The following is an 18,720-nucleotide window of genomic DNA, read 5'->3' as shown; positions in this document are numbered from 1 at the left end:
GATTGAAGCATAGCACCTAACAAGAGACCAGCCCTCTGCCTCTAACATCACACACACAGTCCCGCAGCCTGCAAAGGGCTTACACTTGCCCCGTGCTGACAAAGTGGTAAGGACAGCACAGACTGATGGGGGCGGGGAATTCCTGAATGAGAAGTCCAGAGACCCTGTTTACCGTGCCCTTACACCCTTAGCTAGCTATAAGCGAATATTTTCAACTTCTCTGGGCCCTCGTTTGCAGATCTGTGAATTGGGAGGAAGAGGTGGAGACTGCAGTCGTGGATCTTGAATTTCTAGAGGCTTAAAAAACGTGTGAGCAACGCAGAGAGCGGTATGCGCACTAGGGGAAACCCGCCGAAGGAGCTGAGGATGGGGTGCTCTTACACGGTGGATTCGACGCCCTCGGGGACCCCGCCCAACTGGCAGGGGACAAGGGCCGAGGGACCCTCTCCAAAAAAAACCCAGCTCTCAGTCCCACTAAACAGGCTCTAAACCCTTCAAAAGAACCTCTCCAACAGCAAGCACTCCAACAAAGAGGGCTGCAAAGCCCGGGTCCCGCTAGCTCCGCGGAAGCCGAACTGGGTTGAGTCCAGCCTCCTGGACTCCGGGAACCAGACGCCTCGCGCCCCGGGCAGCTCCGAAAGCCGACTCGCGCAAGCCTGTGCTCGCCGCCACCTGGCCGGAGCATTAACCCCTGCTTTCCCGGCAGAGCGCAGAAGGGGCGCTGATGTTCGGGCACGAGTACCCTGGCCAGAGCGAGCTGAGATGGCCCGGAGCCCAAACCACCCAAAGGCCTCCTCCAACCTGCCCGAGGCCTCGTTCTTTGCAGTGCCGGGGGGATGGAGCGGGAGATCCTAAAGCGGAGACAGTTCGAAATATTTTTCTAAAGAACACGACCACATGAGAGGGAGTCAGACCAGCCTGGCAGCGCGTGCTAGCGGGGACGGATCCCGAGAAGCGGCTACCCTAGGATGGAACTCGGGAGTCCAGGTCGGGAGAAAGAGCCGGGGCTCGAAGAACGGTCAAGCCAAGGCTCCGCGCTCCCAGGTTCCAGTCGAGGGGGCGGCTCCGTCCCACACATGAATGTTTGACTCCAGAGAGGAACGGTTTTGCATATTTTTCGTCGTTTTTTTAAAGCAAATCAGGAAAATAAACGAAGTGCAGGGGGGAAGCGTCTGCGTCTGCTGCTCCAAGGGGCCACAACCACCAACCATCCCCATCTCCAACACCACCCTCCAAGGCTAGACGACAAGTTGGGAACTTCGGCACCGCGCTCCAGGCGCGCACTGGCAGTGATTGGCTTCTCTTAACTTCGGGATCTGGGGTCACGGCCGCGGGCAGTAGAGACCTCCGGGGAGTCGACCCGGACTTTCCCGGGTCGGGCGTCCGGGAGCTCCCCGAAGAGAGTCGGGACTCCAGGACGAGAAAGGAAGGAAATAGACGTTCGGTTTCGCGCCTCCAAAAAGCAAAAGTGCGCATGGCACCAGCCTGGGCTCGGCTACACGTAGCTAGGCGCAAGGCTAGCCACCGCGGGGGATCTGGCCGCGCCTCGCAGGCTCTGCGCGCCCGGGGCCGCTCGGAGGTGGGAGTCCCCAGACTTAGAGACGGGCAGGCGCCCTCTCCGGGACTACCGCGCCGTGCCGCTGCGCTCGGGTCTTCCCCGGCCGCCTGTGCTGCGTCCCGACTGCGGACAGAGAGCCCGCGCCTGCCCGCGCCGGGGCGCCCCACGTCCTGCCCGGACCCCTGGCATTCTATCCACACTCACCTTCTCCCGCACCGAACTCAGCTTCCGCAGCCCGGATCCCGGCTGAGCACCGGGGATCCACGGGGCCAGTGGAAAGTTAGTCGAGGGGATGCAAAGCCCCCTCCCCGGGATCAGGACCCCCCAACCCCCGGCCCCGTGTGTCCCCAGCGCTCCACGGCTCCGCGTCCTCGCCGTCCCCGCCCAGCCATCTACCTGCTTCGCGGCCAGCCCGGGGCTCAGCCGGCCAGTTGCGGTCCTGTCCTCCGGAGCCCGAGCCGCGCCGGAGCGCCGGGCCAGGAGCCGGAGCTGCTGGCAGTCCAGAGCCGGCGGGCGAGCGGCGGGAACGGCGAGCGAGAGAGCGAACCGGCGGGCGGCTGGAGCCGCGGCTGCTGCTGCCGCCACGGAGCCAGCCCCCACCCGCTCCGTCCCTCGGCCCCTCCCTCCCTCCTTCCCTCCCAGGCTCCCTCCTCCCTGTTCGCGGCTCCCTCCCTCCCCCCACCCCCACCTCCTGCCTCGTTTTTTTTTCCTTCTCCCTCTTCGTTCCTTTCCGACCCTGCGCTCTCGATCTCGCTCGCTTGTTCTTTTTCCTCTTTCCGTCTCTCTCTCTCCAGCTTTCCTTTGGTTTCCCTTTTCTCTGACTCAACCTTTCCTGACCTCTCTTCTCACTCCCGCCAACAACCCCCCTACATACACAGCTTTCCCTTCTTTCACCTTTTCTCTCCGTTTCCTCTTCTCTCTAACCCCTTTCTATCTCTTTTCACTGTTTTTTCCCTCCTTTTAACCTTTTCCCATCTTTAGCCTCCTCTCTCATCCCTACTCAGAGTGGCCTGCCAGGCGCCTCAGTCTTTGAGCTCAGGTCGGGGAACCCCACCCCCTGGAGCGGGGAAGCCCCCGCGGGTCGTGCTGTTAACCAGCTGAGGAAGGAGAGAGAGGGACGAGCCAGGGCCAGAGTCGAGGGCTTAAGAAACAGCTGGGCCGGGGGGAAGGCTAGAAGGCCAAGAACTCAAGACAGTCAGGACTCTTAGCCGCGCTGAGCAGGGCTGGGTAAGGAAACAGACCCAGAGAGAAGAGGGCAGGGACTCGCCTTGCTGAGGTCTACTTCAGAGGCAAGGCCTAGATCGTCACTGCTCCCGGGGTCTGGGAAGGTCTCCTCTACTGACCCCCAGAAAGTGGGGAGCGGGGAGGGGACGGGCCGCCAGAGGCCATGCACTCCTTCCAGCCTCTCTGCCTGGTCCAAGCTCCCAGGGCCACGAGGACAAAGCCTTCTTCCTCCAAGAGCACCTTTGGCCACTTCACTGCCCCCAGCATTCTTAGGGGGTCTAAGCCAGGCAGAAGGGGAGGTCCTGGTTTGCAAGTGACAAAGCCCCTTCTTCCCACCCACCTCGTCTTCAAGCAATGGGGAACTTAACCAACCACTCCTGCTTATCAGGGAGAGAGTAGCCGCAAGGTGCTTTCCTGGTGCGGTTTGTCTCTTTCTGTCCTTGAACTACAACAGACCAGGAAGGCCCAGACGAGGGAAAGGTGCTGTACACCCCTCAGGAGATTGCTTTATTATTATTTATTTATTTATTTTGCGGCATGTGGAACTTCCCTGACCAGAGAGCAAACCCACACACCCCATGAAGTGGAGGCAGAGAGTCTTAACCACTGGACCACCAAGGAAGCCCCAGGAGAATAAGAGTGTGTGTGTGTGTGTGTGTGTGTGTGTGTGTGTGTGTGTGTGTGTGCATAAAGCAGACATATTGTCTGAGGCTTTGGGAAATGCATGTCTATACATGTGTCTGAGCACCTAGCCCTCTTAGGTCAACTATTGATAATGGACTTAATTCTGGGTCTGGTGGGGCAAGTCCCACCCCTAGAAGCTTTTCCAGGCACTTACCCTCATTTCAGCCCAGTGAGGTCCGGAGAGAAGATGCAGCATCTCGGTTTCCATGGAACCCCTTCGGCAGCTCGGGTTTGTCAAGACAGGATCACATTTCTCCTAATTTCACCCCCACATGCTGGGGCCACAATTTGTCCCCCTTCAGTACTGTCCCTTCCATGGTACCAGCCAGAAGCAGACCCTCCATCCAGGCAAAACCCCACACGAATACCACCTTGAGTTCCCTGCCTTGGGACATCAAATCAAATAAACCCCTGCCGGGGCCTCTGTTGTTCACATCACACAACCAGAAGAAGCGTCTGGTCGGGGCTGGGATGATGTTGAAGCCAGTGAGACACACCTACGGCACAAAAGTCAAGGATGCATTCAGTCTCTGGGTCCTGCAGTCAAATCCTAGGGCTGCCACCAACCAGCTCTGTCACCTGGGTCCATCACCACCCCTCTCTGGCCTTCCATTTCTCCACCTGATTCTGAAGAGGCTGAAATAGACGTTCTCTAAGGGTTTCTCCAGCTCTGAGCAACTGCAGCTTGTGGGTATCAGAAATGCCAAAGGTTAAAAGAATGGGTTCTAACTTTCTGGGTTTCTATTCCTGCTCCACTACTTACTAACTGTGGCATTGGACAGCCACTTATCCCCACCCCCCAACCTCAGTTTCCCTATCAGTAAAATGGGAATGATGATAATCCTGCGAGCCCTGTGAGGAATAAGCTAAATGCTACATGCAGCAGCACACAATAACTGCTAAGACTACTAGCAACTAATATATTATGTAAGGTTGGCTTTCACATATTTTTTCTTCATCCTCATATTCCCTTTTGGATTATGAGTTGCAACTCCCACCTTCTCAAACTTCAATTCTAACAGGTTTGGGGAGGTGGGCAGGTCTTCCAACACCCCACTCAACGAGCAAATGCATGGGAAGCAACCCACTTCCCTGTCTCTCTCACACACACTCCCACACTGCCTGGTGTGAACTGCCTGGCTGAGGGTTGCTGGGCCCTCCACACTGGGCAGAGGATTGCCTGGTTTTCTGCCATACTCTAAAAACCCACACGGATCTATAAAGCTGCACCTTCTCCACCCAGCTGGCAGGCTTCCAAGGACACATGTCCCAACAGAGCCAGGAACACTTTTAGCAAACATCTCTGAGGGTCGGCTCCGGGTCACGCTGGAGCCCGCCATCGCATCATTCATTTCTCAATCCCTGAGAGCCTGCTTATGGGAAGGACTGCTGTGCACCTCCTTTTGCTGTATAAGTTTCAATCTAACTGCAACATGTTTATTTGGGAAGTTATGGCAACATCCAGGACCAGTCTATCCATCTGAAGGCATATTGGAAGACAAAAGTCCACTATTCGAAGCTATAAGCCTTGCTCTCTAAAAGCTTCCACTCTAACTGGGGCAAGAAGACATAAGACAGAAGAGTTGACTGAGATGACTGAGAGCAGGAACACTGGAAGCATCTGCTTGAGTTCAGAGCCTAGCCCCTTCACTTGCCAGCTATGTAATCTTGAGCTGGTTACTTAATCTCTCCGTGCCTCAGTGTTCTCGTCTGCAAAATGGGAATGATAACGAGGTAAGCACTGCTATCACCCCCATCTCACAGAGGAGGAAACCAAGGTTCAGAGAGAAGAATTCCCCAGCTGAGAGTCACACGGAAAGTAAATGGAGCTCAAGCAGAATTAATGTCATAGTCCTTGCTCCCACCCTCCACCTTCTTCCCCCAACCTCTCTAAGCCTTCTTTCTACAGGGTTCTAGAGTATCTCTTCCCCAGGGAGGTGGCATCTGAAGCCCAGTTCCATTTCCACCTCTATACCCTTTAGCCTGGACAGTGGTGGGAGGTAAGGAGGTCAAAATTCTGATGACCAAGATAGGTTCTCCTCCTCCTCAGAAGTAGGTAGAACGATAGGATGCTGGGCAGAATGTTCAAGCTCAGACCATAATGGTCCACACCCTCCCTTTGCTCAAGCTTGTGGGAAATTCCCTTCATTTTCCTTCCTTCTCCCTCCTTTCCTTGTTGAGGGATCCCTTTCCCCGCACCCCCTCTTCCTGCAGAGTTCCAGTTCAAAGTCCCAGGGAAGAACATTCAACACACACCAGGGATGGCTGGAATCTGTGAATGGTGGAAAAGTTTTGGAACGTCTAAGATCTTTTAGGACTTCCCTGGTGGCTCTGACGGTAAAGCGTCTGTCTACAATGCGGGAGACCCAGGTTCGAGCCCTGGGTTGGGAAGATCCCCTGGACAAGGAAATGGCAATCCACTCCAGTACTATTGCCTGGAAAATCCCATGGACAGAGGAGCCTAGTAGGCTACAGTCTATGGGGTCCCAAAGAGTTGGACACAACTGAGCGACTTCACTTTCACTTTCAAGATCTTTTAAGCCCTCAAGTGACATCTGCCATATTAAAGCACTTGAAAAAAATGTCTATCTTCCCAGGAGACTCTAAGGTATTTTCATGTCTATTACATGTCTATCACAAAGCCTCACATCAGGCCTTGCCTTGTAAAAAAAATAAGTAGAAACTAAAGACTGGGACTTCCCTGGTAGCTCAAAGGGTAAATAATCCACTGCAATGCAGGAGATGCACGTTCAATTCCTGGGTCAGAAAGATGCCCTGGAGAAGGAAGTGGCAACCTACGCCAGTATTCTTGCCTGGGAAATCCCATGGACAGAGGAGGCTGGCAGGCTACAGTCCATGGGTCACAAAGAATCAGACAAAACTGAGCAACTAAGCATGCGATAAAGGCCTTACAAGAGGTAACTTGCCCAAGTTCACGTAGCTAGAAAGTGACAAAACCCAAAAGTGAACTCCAGCCTTTTCAAAGCTCTATCCTCCATGCTACAGTGTCTCTCACTGCAGGGCTGGGGCTGGAGTAAGGCAAGCAAAGGGCCAACTCTACAGGGCACAACCCGAGAAAAATCAACCTTTGGATACTTCCAAAGAATTAGAGGGGACTGTAGGGCCCCTGCATCCTAGCCACTGACAAGGTGCAAAGAAGAAACTGTGGAGCAGGCAGGATGTAAGGCAACTCACCAGGGTTACATCTGCTCACGTGACACACGATAACAGCCCACCCAGCCCATCCTCAAAAAGACCTACACACAATGATCCTGCCCAGGACACAACTTTCCAAGAGCTAACAACTCAATATACCCACGTGCATCCCAACACAACACAAAATGCCCATATGGGCAGATGGTACAACTCCTGCACTCACTTAAAAACAGGGGAGAGGACTTCCTTCATGGTCCAGTGGTTAAGACTCTGCCTGCCAATGCAGGGGATACAGGTTCGATTCCTAGTCTGGGAAGATCCCACATAACCTGGACCCACTAAGCCCATGCACCAAACTACTGAGCCTGAGCTCTACAGCCCGCAATCCGCAACAACTGAGCCCATGCGCCCTAGAGCCTGTGCAAAGCCATTGCAGTGAGAAGCCCGTGCACTGTACAAAAACCCAGAGCAGCCATAATAAGTAAATACATCTTAAAAAAAAACAGGGGAGAGAGGTGGAGACTCAGGAAAAATTCTCATGAAATGACTCTTTTCACAGGCTTTTTATGAACCCACAACCACCAATCGAAGAATTGATTAACGTGGTTGTATTTATTAAATCATGTTCAATATTTAATAACTTTGAATATAGATTGAATATTTAATGAGATTGGTTGAGATCTATTTACACATAAAAGTCAGAAGTGCCAATTGCTTTGAATTGAGAATTGAGTTTGTGACTCACTCTCAGAGGCTAGTGCTGGAGATCTCAGAATTCTACATTTTATGGGCTTCTTTAAATTATAGGTTATCATCATGAAAGTATTACACTATTACTTGTTTTGATGCTCCGCTATTATAGAGTATTATACAGTCCCAAGAAATGTGGCATTCAGATGCCAGATTTCCTTGCATCCAGGCAAACTCAGATTGGATCTCTTGTTCTCTTTCCTCCATGTTTACTAGGAAGAGTACAAAATGATGCTGTGAAATGCATCTTGTCTTAAGCCCTTAGTCATCCCACAGGCTCAAGATGATCTGGAAGCAATTTATGTGGCATACTTTGCCCAAGACCAATTTGTCCAAGAGAAAGAGCTTTATTTTGTACACTGGAGGCTAGCGAGGTGAATTTCTGAACCATTTTTACTGAACTAAGAGAATTGGATGCAAAACAAGCTTTCTGAGGTATCGTGGAGATTCAGGAAAATCCTTGGAGAATTTGAGATTCTGAAAATCAATGAATGAATTTAGCATATCCATATGTGCAGATTTTACATTCCTGTGTGTGTGCTGAATAGCTTCAGTTGTGTCTGACTCTTTGTAACCCTATGGACTGTAGCCTTCCAGGCTCCTCTGACCACGGGGATTTCCCAGGCAAGAATACTGGAGTGGGTTGCCATTTCCTTCTCCAGGGGATTTTCCTGAACCAAGGATTGAACCCTTGTCTCATGTCTCCTGCACTGGCAGGCAGGTTCTTTACTACTAGCGCCACCTGGGAAGCCCACAGATTTTAAGTAAGTTACCGTTATATCATTGATGCTCTCTAGACAAAAAGTCATTATAAAATGTGGTTTATTAGGGGCCAAAGTTAAATCAAAGGAAATAGCCCCTGTACCACAGCAGCCTGCAGTCAGCAGGATATACACTGCTCAATAACTCATCTCACCCACACACCCTTGTCACATTCCAATTTGCTTTGATTTGGGGTCCAAAGCAAATGTAAACAAATGTTGCCAAAAGAATAATAGCAACAATAAAACCATTTGATAGAGAGTAAACCTCTGACTCAAGTCAACGTTGCCATATTTCTTCAATACTACAGTATTTTAATTTTCTTTGCAATAGATAATAATGAAAAAAAAAACCCTATATCTCTAAACACTCCCCCTTCTCCCCATCTTCGATAACCTACCAACCCTTACATCTTACTTGATATCCATACCAGTTTACCTGCATGTCCTGAATTCAACACAGTGTTCTGGGCCCCCTAATTTTATTTTTTCTATTCTCAGAATCTGAATGCCTTTCCCAACTTTTCTCAAGCTTGGCAAATTCCAGTCTCATTCTTCAAAAGTCTGCTCATGGGCAAGGCCTTCCTTGGCCTGCTCGCCCTACCTGTTCACCTGCTTCAATTGGCCCTTTTCTCACTGTCGTTTGATGATGGTGAATTGGATAGTGAATTCCATGAAGTCATTTCAGTATCCCCCCTGTCTCGCACAGTGCCTTGCCATGTTGGAAGGATGCATGGATGGGTGGATGGGTGGTTGAACTTGGAAATAAAGGCACATCCATTTTACTTTTGACTTTTTTTTATCCTTTGACTTGAGTTGAGCAGAGTGTTGGTATAGGAACCATCTGACTTTCCAGGAAGTTCATAATGCCATTCAGTCTTAGGCTGAAGTCAGAGCGCAAAGGAATTAACCACTCCTTTACTTTACAGACAAAGTCCTCACCCTCATATTTTCATTCAACACACATTTATGAACTTCTCACTATGTTCTAGGTTCTCCTCTCACAGCCTTGGGTCACAATCCAATTACTGAATCAATCCTAACCCCTTAGTTAGTGCACAGGGTCCAGGAGCAGCCTCTTTTCTCCAACACTATTGACAATCTCCGTGCAGCAATCAAGAGACTTCGGGGGAGATAGAAGAATCTCCTCCTTGGGAAGGGGTTTGGGATTCCTGCCCAGTGATAGTTGGATTTGGCAAATCCTTAGCTTTTTGTAAGTGCTTCAAACTCTTTGTGGAAGTAGGTAAGGTATCAATTCAATTCTTCCACAGAAAACAAACTGCCGTCCTTCTCCTCCTTGGTTTCCTCTACCATCACTCCCTGCTTTCCCATGGGTCCTCCAGCAATACTGAGAGGCCTGTGGGCTCTGAATCCAGCAGAGCACAAGGTCCCCCAGGAAAGGGACTTTGTTCTGTTTGCTACCATATATCCAGCACCTAGAATGATATCTGAAACACAGTAGGCCATTCATTCCATCAACATGAATGGGATGAGATGAACTCATGGACAAGATGCCATACCTTTGTCTCCATTAGTGATGTCTCCTCTGTTTGGAATGTCCTTCCCTCTTCTTTAGCCTAACCCTTGCTCATCCAGCAAGGCAACTCAGGTATGGCCTTCCCTAGGATGTTTTCCTTGAAGCCCCTGAGCTGGATAGAACACCCTTCCTCTGGGTTACCTGGCACCATCTATATAGGCCTTTCTCATCACCAACCTCAGCAGACTGCACTTATCTGTTGTGTGTCTGCTTCTACACTAGACTTTGAGATTGTGAAGACAGGAATCATATGCTATTCATCTTCATACCCTCAGCTCCTTGGCAAAGTGTCCAGAACGTAGAGAGCACTCTATAAAGATTTGTCAGGTTGAACTAAACAACTTAAAGTGAATGCAGATTGGGTCATACCAAATGTGATTGCTGATTCATTTGGCCACTTGGCAAGTATTGATTGAGGGCCTATGATGCGCCAAGCACTATCTAGGTATTGGAGAGCCAGCACTGAGTCAAGCAAACAAAAAGAATGATAATGATAGTGCTTGTCAATTAGACACGACCCAGATATTTCACCAGGCTAGTTAAGTGGTGTGTAGAGGAGCCTGGTGGGCTGCAGTCCATGGGGTTGCTAAGAGTGGGACACGACTGAGCGACTTCACTTTCACTTTTCACTTTCACGCATTGGAGAAGGAAATGGCAACCCACTCCAGTGTTCTTGCCTGGAGAATCCCAGGGATGGGGGAGCCTGGTGGGCTCCCGTCTATGGGGTCGCACAGAGTCAGACACGACTGAAGCGACTTAGCAGCACAGCAGCAGCAGAGTCAATATGAAGCCTGTTTTATACTTCAGCTTTAACCATATTATTTAAGTTAAGGCAGGAAATCCAGGTCCTAATAACTCCACAGTCTCTCCTCCCTGGGCTTCAAAGTCCCCACCCACATACTGAACACATTCTGTATTCTCTCATGAGATATTTTGATAAATGTTTATATGGGGTCCTCTGAAATTCCTTGCACATTTTAAAATCTCCAGAATTTGCATAGAAATGCTTTGCAAATAGCATTAAGTATTTCAAGGCTTAGAAAACACTTCACAATTGTGCAAAATTCATTTGTATTTAAAATCCCATGGTAAATAAAAAATTAAGGTCCAATCAACTTTCAATTCAGTTGCAATTCAATTTGCCTTTAAATGCCATTCATGGCTTTCTTTGATCAAACCCACTACCTATGTTACATTTAACAAACTTTTATTGAGTCCTTCTATTGTGTCAGGCACTGTAGAAGGCATTAAAGAAAACCAGGATTAATAAGACATGATCTTGACCTTTAGAGAGCTCTCAGTGTAGTGGGAAAGACTGAAACATACCTTACCTCCTATAACATGTGAGATGGAGAGATTCTGCACTCCAGGTGCGCACAGGGTACTACAGGAGGACAGAGGATGAACATCTGCTTCTTGTCTGGAGAGGCACTGGGAAGGCATGACGGAAGTGGGGATGCCCAAGCCAAGCTGAAGTCCATGAGTAGAGTTTGACAAACAGCAAAGAAAATGGAAAGACAGGCTAGAGAGAGAAGTGGCCAGAGCACAGCTACCAGAGACAGATGGTGCAGCCGCGAAGGATGCTTGCCATAGGCAGCTGGAGCAAATGTGACTGAAGAGGAAAGGGGAGGAAAAGGTGCGGGCAATGAGCTGGGCTCTGATGTTGAACAAGAAGCTAGAATTTTAATCTGGAGATAATGGAGATTACTGTTATTAAAGCTTAAATGTTTTAAAATTATATGACGCCTTTATGTATATATTATACATGGTATAAATGCATATATTACATATACATATATATGTATAGCCAAATCACTTCTAGAAATATTTATTTATGTATTTGGCTGTGTCGGATCTTAGTTGGAGCATATGGACTCCACTGCAGCACACGGGCTTCTCCTCTAGCTCCAGCGCACCGGCTCTCCAGCTGTGGCACGCGGGCTTCTCTAGCTCAGGCACACGGGCTTCGCCTCTGGCTCCAGTGCACCGGCTCTCCAGCTGCGGCACAAGGGCTTTGTTGCCCCACAGCATGTAGGATCTTAGTTCCCCAACCAGGGAATCAAACCCGCATCCCCTGTATATTGGAAGGCAGATTCTTAACCACCAGGGAAGTCCCTAAAACTGAATCACTTTGCTGTACACCTAAAACTAACACAACATTGCGAATCAACTTACGTCAACTTTTTAATTATTATACAATTTTGTTTTAAAAATGCATATAATATTCTGTCACACACAAAAAAGTAAAGCCCGATACCATCTGCCTTTTATGAATATTTACTGTGTGTCAAGAGGTGCTATGCTAAGCAGGTGAAAACCATTGTCACATTTTCTCTTCACAACAACCCCGAGACTTAGGTATCATGATGCCCATTTTATAGGTGTGGCAATAAAGACTCTGAGTGGTTAAGATGTCCAGTTAATCCATAACAGACCTGGAACTTCAATGCAAATGGATCTGACTTCAAACTCCATGATTTTAACCTATAGGCTATGGCTTCAGCTTGTACAAACAATTAAAAAATTTGGGAATGAGGAGTTTACATAAAATCCTCTTTTTAGCCTTAGTATATATCAAAAACCATAAAATGTTCACACTCCTTAATCGGGAATGAGATTTCTGGGAACAAATCTTAAAGAAATCAGAAATTCACCCACATATGTATGCACAAAGATGATTATTGCAATGTTATTTATAATAGAGAAAAGTTGGAAGCAAACTAAGTGACCAGCATTAGGGAAAGGGTGTTTTAATAAAATGGAGTATTATATAACCAGAAAAAGTATGCTGGCATAGGATAGAAAATTGTGTGTATATAATCTGAACTGTGTAAAGAAAAAATGCACAGAAAAAAAAAATACAGACACACAAACACAATGGAAAACACATGTCAAATGTAATCGAAGACTTCCCTGCTGGTACAGTGGATAAAAGCACACCTACCAATGCAGGGGACACGTGTTTGATCCCTGGTCTGGGAGGAATCCAGATGCTGAGGAGCAACTAAGCCTGTGCCTGCAGCTACTGAAGCCCAAGTGCTTTGGGGCCTGTGCTCTGCAACAGGAGAAGCCACCACAGCGAGAAGTGTGTGCTCTGCAACAAAGAGAATCCCCCGATCGCCACAACTAGAGAAAGCCCGAGCAACGAAGACCCAGCACAGCCCCCCTAAAATGTAATTAAGCAGTGGCCTCTATAAGGAAGTTAGGAACTTTTTTCCCCTACACATCCAGATTTTCTATTAATACATTTGAGCACCTCATTCTTGAAATCAAGAAAAAATTAAATAAACCCATCCTGTATCTTGACTGGAGTCCTGTCAGCTGGGTCAGCCTGAGCAGTAGGTAAAATGCAAGAATTCATGGCCAAATCCCCTCCCCACCACTTGATGCCAGGGCATGTAGATGTCAAAACATTGATTGAGCTGATATCTTGGCTGTGACATGCAAGGGTCTGAATCCAAATCATTCCAGTCACTCACAGATTCAAAGAGGACTTCCCCGGTGGTCCAGTGGTTAAGAATCCACCTGCCAATGCAGGCAACACAGGTTCAATCCCTGGTCCGGGAAGCTCCCACATTCCAACGGGCAGCTAAGCCAGTGCACCACAACTGCTGAGTCCTAGAGCCCGCGCTCGGCAACAAGAGAAGCCGTCGCGGTGAGAAGCCTGCACGCCGCATCTGAAGAGTAGACCCTACTCACTGCAAGTAGGGAAGGCCTGCGTGCAGCAGCAACAACCCAGAGCAACCAAATAAATAACAATTAAAACAAAAAAAGATTCAAAGAAAGCAGAATCATTCATCTTAAAATCAAAAATATAAATTGTGATGTTCTTATAGCTTGTTGAACACTTCTGTTAAATGTTATCATGTTTTGTTCTTTTGACTGACTGTGTTAATTCTTCAGGGGAGGGTGGGGGGGCAAGGAGGAAAAACAATCCAGAATGGGGCCCAACCCTGGGAAACAAACTGTTGAAACGATGAAACTTAACTATAAGATTGGTGGGCTCTCTCAGAGGAATTAGAATTAAAGCTAATAACCCAATTTGGAATAATTTAAAGCTCTTTTTAGGGAAGTTTCTGACTCAATTGGGCTCATTATGCATGGATTTAATGTGTAACAATTTGTTCTTGAAAGCTAACATTATTGTTGGCAATAAAGATAGGAAGTGGAAATAAGTTTCCAATATGGAAAGCAGATTTATTTCTCGTTTCATATGGACTTGTTCCGGGTCTCTGCTTATGAATCACACCATGCTCCCTGCAGTAAGATGCTGTCCATGCAAGTTGGTTATGATAAATGGCCTGTAATTGTGAATCTGATACTGGTTTTCAATATTGAATTTATCATTCTGTCCTCTTAACAGATATTAAATACTTTTAAGAATTTATCCATTTGCCTGATCCATCTGTGATTTTTCAATATGTAAAATTTATTAGTTTCCTAGTTTTTTTTGAGATTTTAACGGCCGACAACATCATTAATAACGCTGAGTAATGGAACTGACCTCTTTTAAACCTCATTCCCTTCCACTAATCCAGAACATCCAAATTGAATCAAAACGTATTCAATGTAGAGACCCGAAACGAAGATGGCCCTGGTAGGTGCCTGATCTGAAATGCGGCTCCAGTGGCCACCGCTTAACCTACCTCCAAGCTCCCCAGAGGGAGCGAAGCCCAGGCTGCCTGCACTTTCTCTCTCTCCTCCTTCTCCTCCCGCTGGATGAGCCAACTCAGGCAGCCCTCCTGTCCTCAGCTGCCTCAGTTTCTTCAGCGCGGGATGATTGATGATGATAGTAATGCAGCTTGTCTGGCTCCCTGGTGGAGAGCGCTTTGTGAATTAATGGAAGCGTGCAGGCTGTGAACTTGAGGACGGCTGCGTGGCTGCCCTGGAATTCCCATCGAACTTGGCTGCCCTTCACTGTGGGGATGGTGGGAAGGACGGCTGGAAGAAACTGGGCTGGGGGAAAGAGAAACCAGGCTGTGTGGAACACCAACAGTAATGTGGAACTTACCCTGACCCCTGGTTCTGTGCGTTTAAGGCCACCCCTGCCTGTCGCCACTGGAACAGCATGAAGCCAGCACTGGGGCAGGACTGTGGGCTGTGCCTTTACTGGGTTTTGCAGCTTACAAGACTGCATTTCAAGGTTCCTGCAGTGTCTGCTGTGTTAAGTGGACACTTAGAGGCACAAAGCCCTACAGAACAGAGGTCCCGTGTTCAGGGAACACACTGGCCACCAGTCCAGGGGGACCCTCAGTCAGGGTCCAGGAAGGGGATGGGGCCAAGGCTATGCACACACTCAGGACAATGAGCCTCATGATGGGCTGGGGGACAGATAGTCCAGCAGTCCCGCTGAGTTTCCCTTCACACTTAGGGGAGGCAGAAGGTCACCTTCTCAGTGTGACTCCAGATGGACAGCCCCACTGCTGCCTCCGACCTGCGGATAATTGAAAAATAGCTACCGTTCCATCCCCAGAGGCCTAATTTCACATTCTTGAGGTGGCGCAATTGACTTTCAGTTCATTGCAAACTGGCTTCTCTGGAAGTTTTGTCTATTTAAGGATTACAGGCCAAGATCAAAGCTATCAGAAGAATCAGGGAGCTGTCACCAGGGTCACCAAGAGGTGACAAGTTTCCAGGGGACCCCCGAGTCAGGAGAAAACATATTTTTTACTATAAGCCAAAGGCCACCTGGTTCCAGACCTGGCCCCCGTGTGCATATCAAATATTCAATAAAATGTCCCAGCTGAAACCCAATTCCAAGGCTCCAAACTCCCTTCACTTTTCTGCCCTACCAGGACATGATTTACAAACTGTTATAAAGGAAGCTATGTCTTCCCCAGATCCCAGGCATTTCACAACCTTTTGTAGATTCAGTTTTTACTGCCTGGGTCTCTTACTATGCTTTTCATATCAGTGGCTTAACTACCCCTCAAACCCACCTTCCCTCAACAGCAAAAGGTAATTTCAGCCTGACAAATGTTTACTGAGTACCTATGAGTGCCTAGATGCTTAGCACTGGGCAAACCACTGTGGAGATGCAAGAAATATCTATAAAATACAGCCTCTACCCTCAGGTAGAACTAGGAATGGCACTGTACTTAGTAATCAATTATTAAACGTTTACTGCATGCCTGGCACTGGGCTGGATGCTGCAAAGACACAGGAAAAAGAAGCATGCTTAGTCCCTTCCCAAGGAGCTTGCCTTATTAGTTCTTAGTCGCTTCAGTCATATCTCACTCTCTACAACTTCATGGACCATGGCCGGCCAGGCTCCTCTGTCCATGGGATTCTCCAGGCAAGAATACTGGAGTAGATTGCCATTTCTTTCTCCATACCTTATTAGAAAGAGATCTTAATATATAAACCATGACTTTTTATAATGAAATGTTAAGTTGCGTGGTTGAGACAATAAGTACATAAGAGTTGAGCAGGATCCATGTAGGCAAAATAATCAGAATAAATCTTATGAAGGAGGAGGCAGTGAAACAGGGCTTGAGAAAAGAATGGGATGTGAACAGGCAGAGAGGCAGCGATAGACATTGTGTGTGTGTTTAGGAATTGCTGTCTTTATTATTCAGGCCTTCAAATACCTGCCTACCCTTCTACTTCCCTATACCTACCAGACAAAGGAGAGGGGCTGCAAACATTTAGGGAGCCCTAACCTTGTCCCAAGAGGCATTCTTCACTTAGCGTTCATTACTGTATGCATCCTTCCCAACTACCCTCCCAAGAAGGCATCATGATCCCCTTTTATGGAAAAGGATCCCAAAACTCAACGAGAAAATCATTTGCCGAAGACTACATCACCAGTGTTGCCCAGGCTGGGCTTCAAACCTTGGTCTATCTTCAGTGCTCATAGTCTTTTACCACTGAATCATATGGACTCTAGGAAGCAGAAGGCAGCAGTATTCCAAGGCCATGCTAGACCAGGATCCAGAAAAAAGAAGAGAAGGAAAGGAAGTGGCTTGGTGACTACCTTCCTATGCATGACTTGGCAAGTGCCATGGGGTGCAGGGAAGGGCATCCAGAGAATCATTCATTTTTTGAGATGGCCACCACTGCAGCTTCAGTGTTTCCTAGAGTTAACACCCCAACTCTGGCTTCCCAACACGATGGCTGCTCTTTCTGGCAAAATGGCAGTTCTCCTGAAGCTGTAAGCCTCTCTCCTGCAGCAGCCCGGATCCCCACCCAGGCTTCTTGTCCTTCATCCAGGGACAGGCAAGCTTAGTTAAGGTTTGGCGTTCAGAGAAGGGTCCTCAACTCTGTCCTCTTCTAAGAGGAATGGGAGGGGGAAACCCTCACTGAGCCAGAAAATACATATCTTCTCAGCACTTAAATGGGTCCTCTTTTAAGCTAAGATCAGTGTAATTAAAACTGCTAAAAAAAAAAAAAAGAAAAACAGAGAAAACCCCCTACTGTCCTTAATTAGGAGCAAGATAAGAGAGAAGATGCTCTGGTATAGTTTATTTTAAAGGCACAATCCTGAAGTGGAACTAAAGAGAGAATAATTAAAATGAAGGTATCATTATTGTTTTTTAAAGGGTCTCAGCGGACAGAGGGGTCTGACTGGCAGACAAGACACAAGAGAGGCATTTGCTCATTTTCAGAGTGACGGTTCTGAAGATGAATGCCCATGAAACCCTGGGCTCTGGGGTCTCTTTCCTGCCACCTACCTGCTTTCCCCAATCAGATGGGAGAACAGGAAAATACCAGTGGGTCGGAGTTTGCCAGACAAGGAACACTGCCCTTGGATATATTAGCATCAATCGCAATACATGGTTAAGTCTCTTAAACTCCCTCGGCAGGAAGGAAGTGGGGTTATCACGTTATGATTCTCATCATCCTTATGGCTGCTGTTATTAACATTTATCCAGCACCAACACTGCACTTAGCGAGCGCAGTTCAGAGCACAAAGGAAGATGCGACTCCTGCTTTGAAAATAAACATCTAGGCTCCCCTATTGGATTAATGCTCCAGCAGGGGGGAGCAGGGTGGAAACCCCCCTTCAGCAACAGGGAAACACCCAACCCTCCACCCCTCTGATGCTCTTTCTTGTTTCCCTTGAGCAACTTGGGGTCTTCTGGAATCTGCTGTGTGTTCTGAGGCCATGTCTGGGTTGCTTGGCCCTCAACTGGCCTCTGTGGCCAAATCAGGGCTCAGAGAACAGGACAGAGGGTGAAGCAGATGTGGGCAACCAGGACTCTGAGATGGAGCAAGAGCAAGCAGGGGGCACAGGGGAAGAGAGCAGAGAGTTTTCTCACAACCAACTGGTTCGTGTGAGTCAAATTAGATATTTCACTTCATGTCGCCCATCCTACTGCTCCGGTCCCCTTTTTTCTCTTATCACTTCATTCTGCAACCCCACACTCTACAAAGCCTCACAAACACTTTAAAAATCAAGAACCCATGCCATAGTAAATTTTATCCATGCAAGTCTCTAGAACACGAAAGCACTGACAAGTGTCCACGGACGTCTAAGAAATATACAAATACTATATACACACGTCAGTTCTTTGAGGAAAAGTTCCACTTCCCACTGCCAAATGTTATTTTTACAGCAGCTCTGAGAGATGAGTGAAGACATATATTTTAACAGTGAGCCACTTTTTATAGAGTGAAAGGGGGAAAAAAAAGTCTCTAACACTTTTATTGCTTTTTAACCAACAGGATTTCTGAATGCAGATGAATGAATCACCTTTGCGATGATTGGCTGCCTGAGTTTCCTTGTCACACAGAGAGCAGGCTCAGTGGATGTGACTTGTATCCTCATGAGTCCAGGGAAAGAGAAAAGACTGACATTGCTACGAGTGAATTATGAGATTTGTCTTTATCAGTGAAAATAAGGTCATAACGGAGCCTGGCCATTGCCTATTATATGTGTGTTCTATCTACTTTTCTGTATAATGTGATCTAGTGTGCCAGGGTGAGCTAGAGTAGCCTGGTGTATAAATTAGCTATTTTAAAAAGCTGCATTAAGTCTTTAAGGCCACCAGGGTATCTTTTAATGCACTGATGCCACTCTTCAATAGATACCTGTCTCCTTTAATTCT

At 47.9% G+C, this 18,720-nt stretch overlaps 1 protein-coding gene across 5 annotated transcripts in view; it reads right to left on the bottom strand.

The window, feature by feature from the left end:
* MEGF11 (multiple EGF like domains 11) overlaps nucleotides 1-2,186 on the bottom strand; it is a 400,952-nt gene extending 398,766 nt beyond the window's left edge. For 4 of the 5 annotated variants that reach the window (XM_086322959.1, XM_086322954.1, XM_086322956.1 and 1 more), the window contains exon 1: nucleotides 1,955-2,186. The gene's annotated coding sequence lies outside the window, so the exon portion shown is untranslated. The remainder of the gene's footprint in view (nucleotides 1-1,954) is intronic. The other variant, XM_086322953.1, reaches the window with a different exon arrangement.
* Nucleotides 2,187-18,720: the final 16,534 nt, after the last annotated feature.

The sequence above is a fragment of the Bos grunniens genome, chromosome 10 (assembly GCF_055505025.1).
Source record: "Bos grunniens cultivar Pamir isolate PY7600 chromosome 10, Bosgru_T2T1.0, whole genome shotgun sequence".
NCBI lineage: Eukaryota > Metazoa > Chordata > Mammalia > Artiodactyla > Bovidae > Bos > Bos grunniens.
The sequence above is the reverse complement of the archived record's forward strand: the minus strand, read 5'-3'. Positions and strand labels throughout refer to the sequence as shown.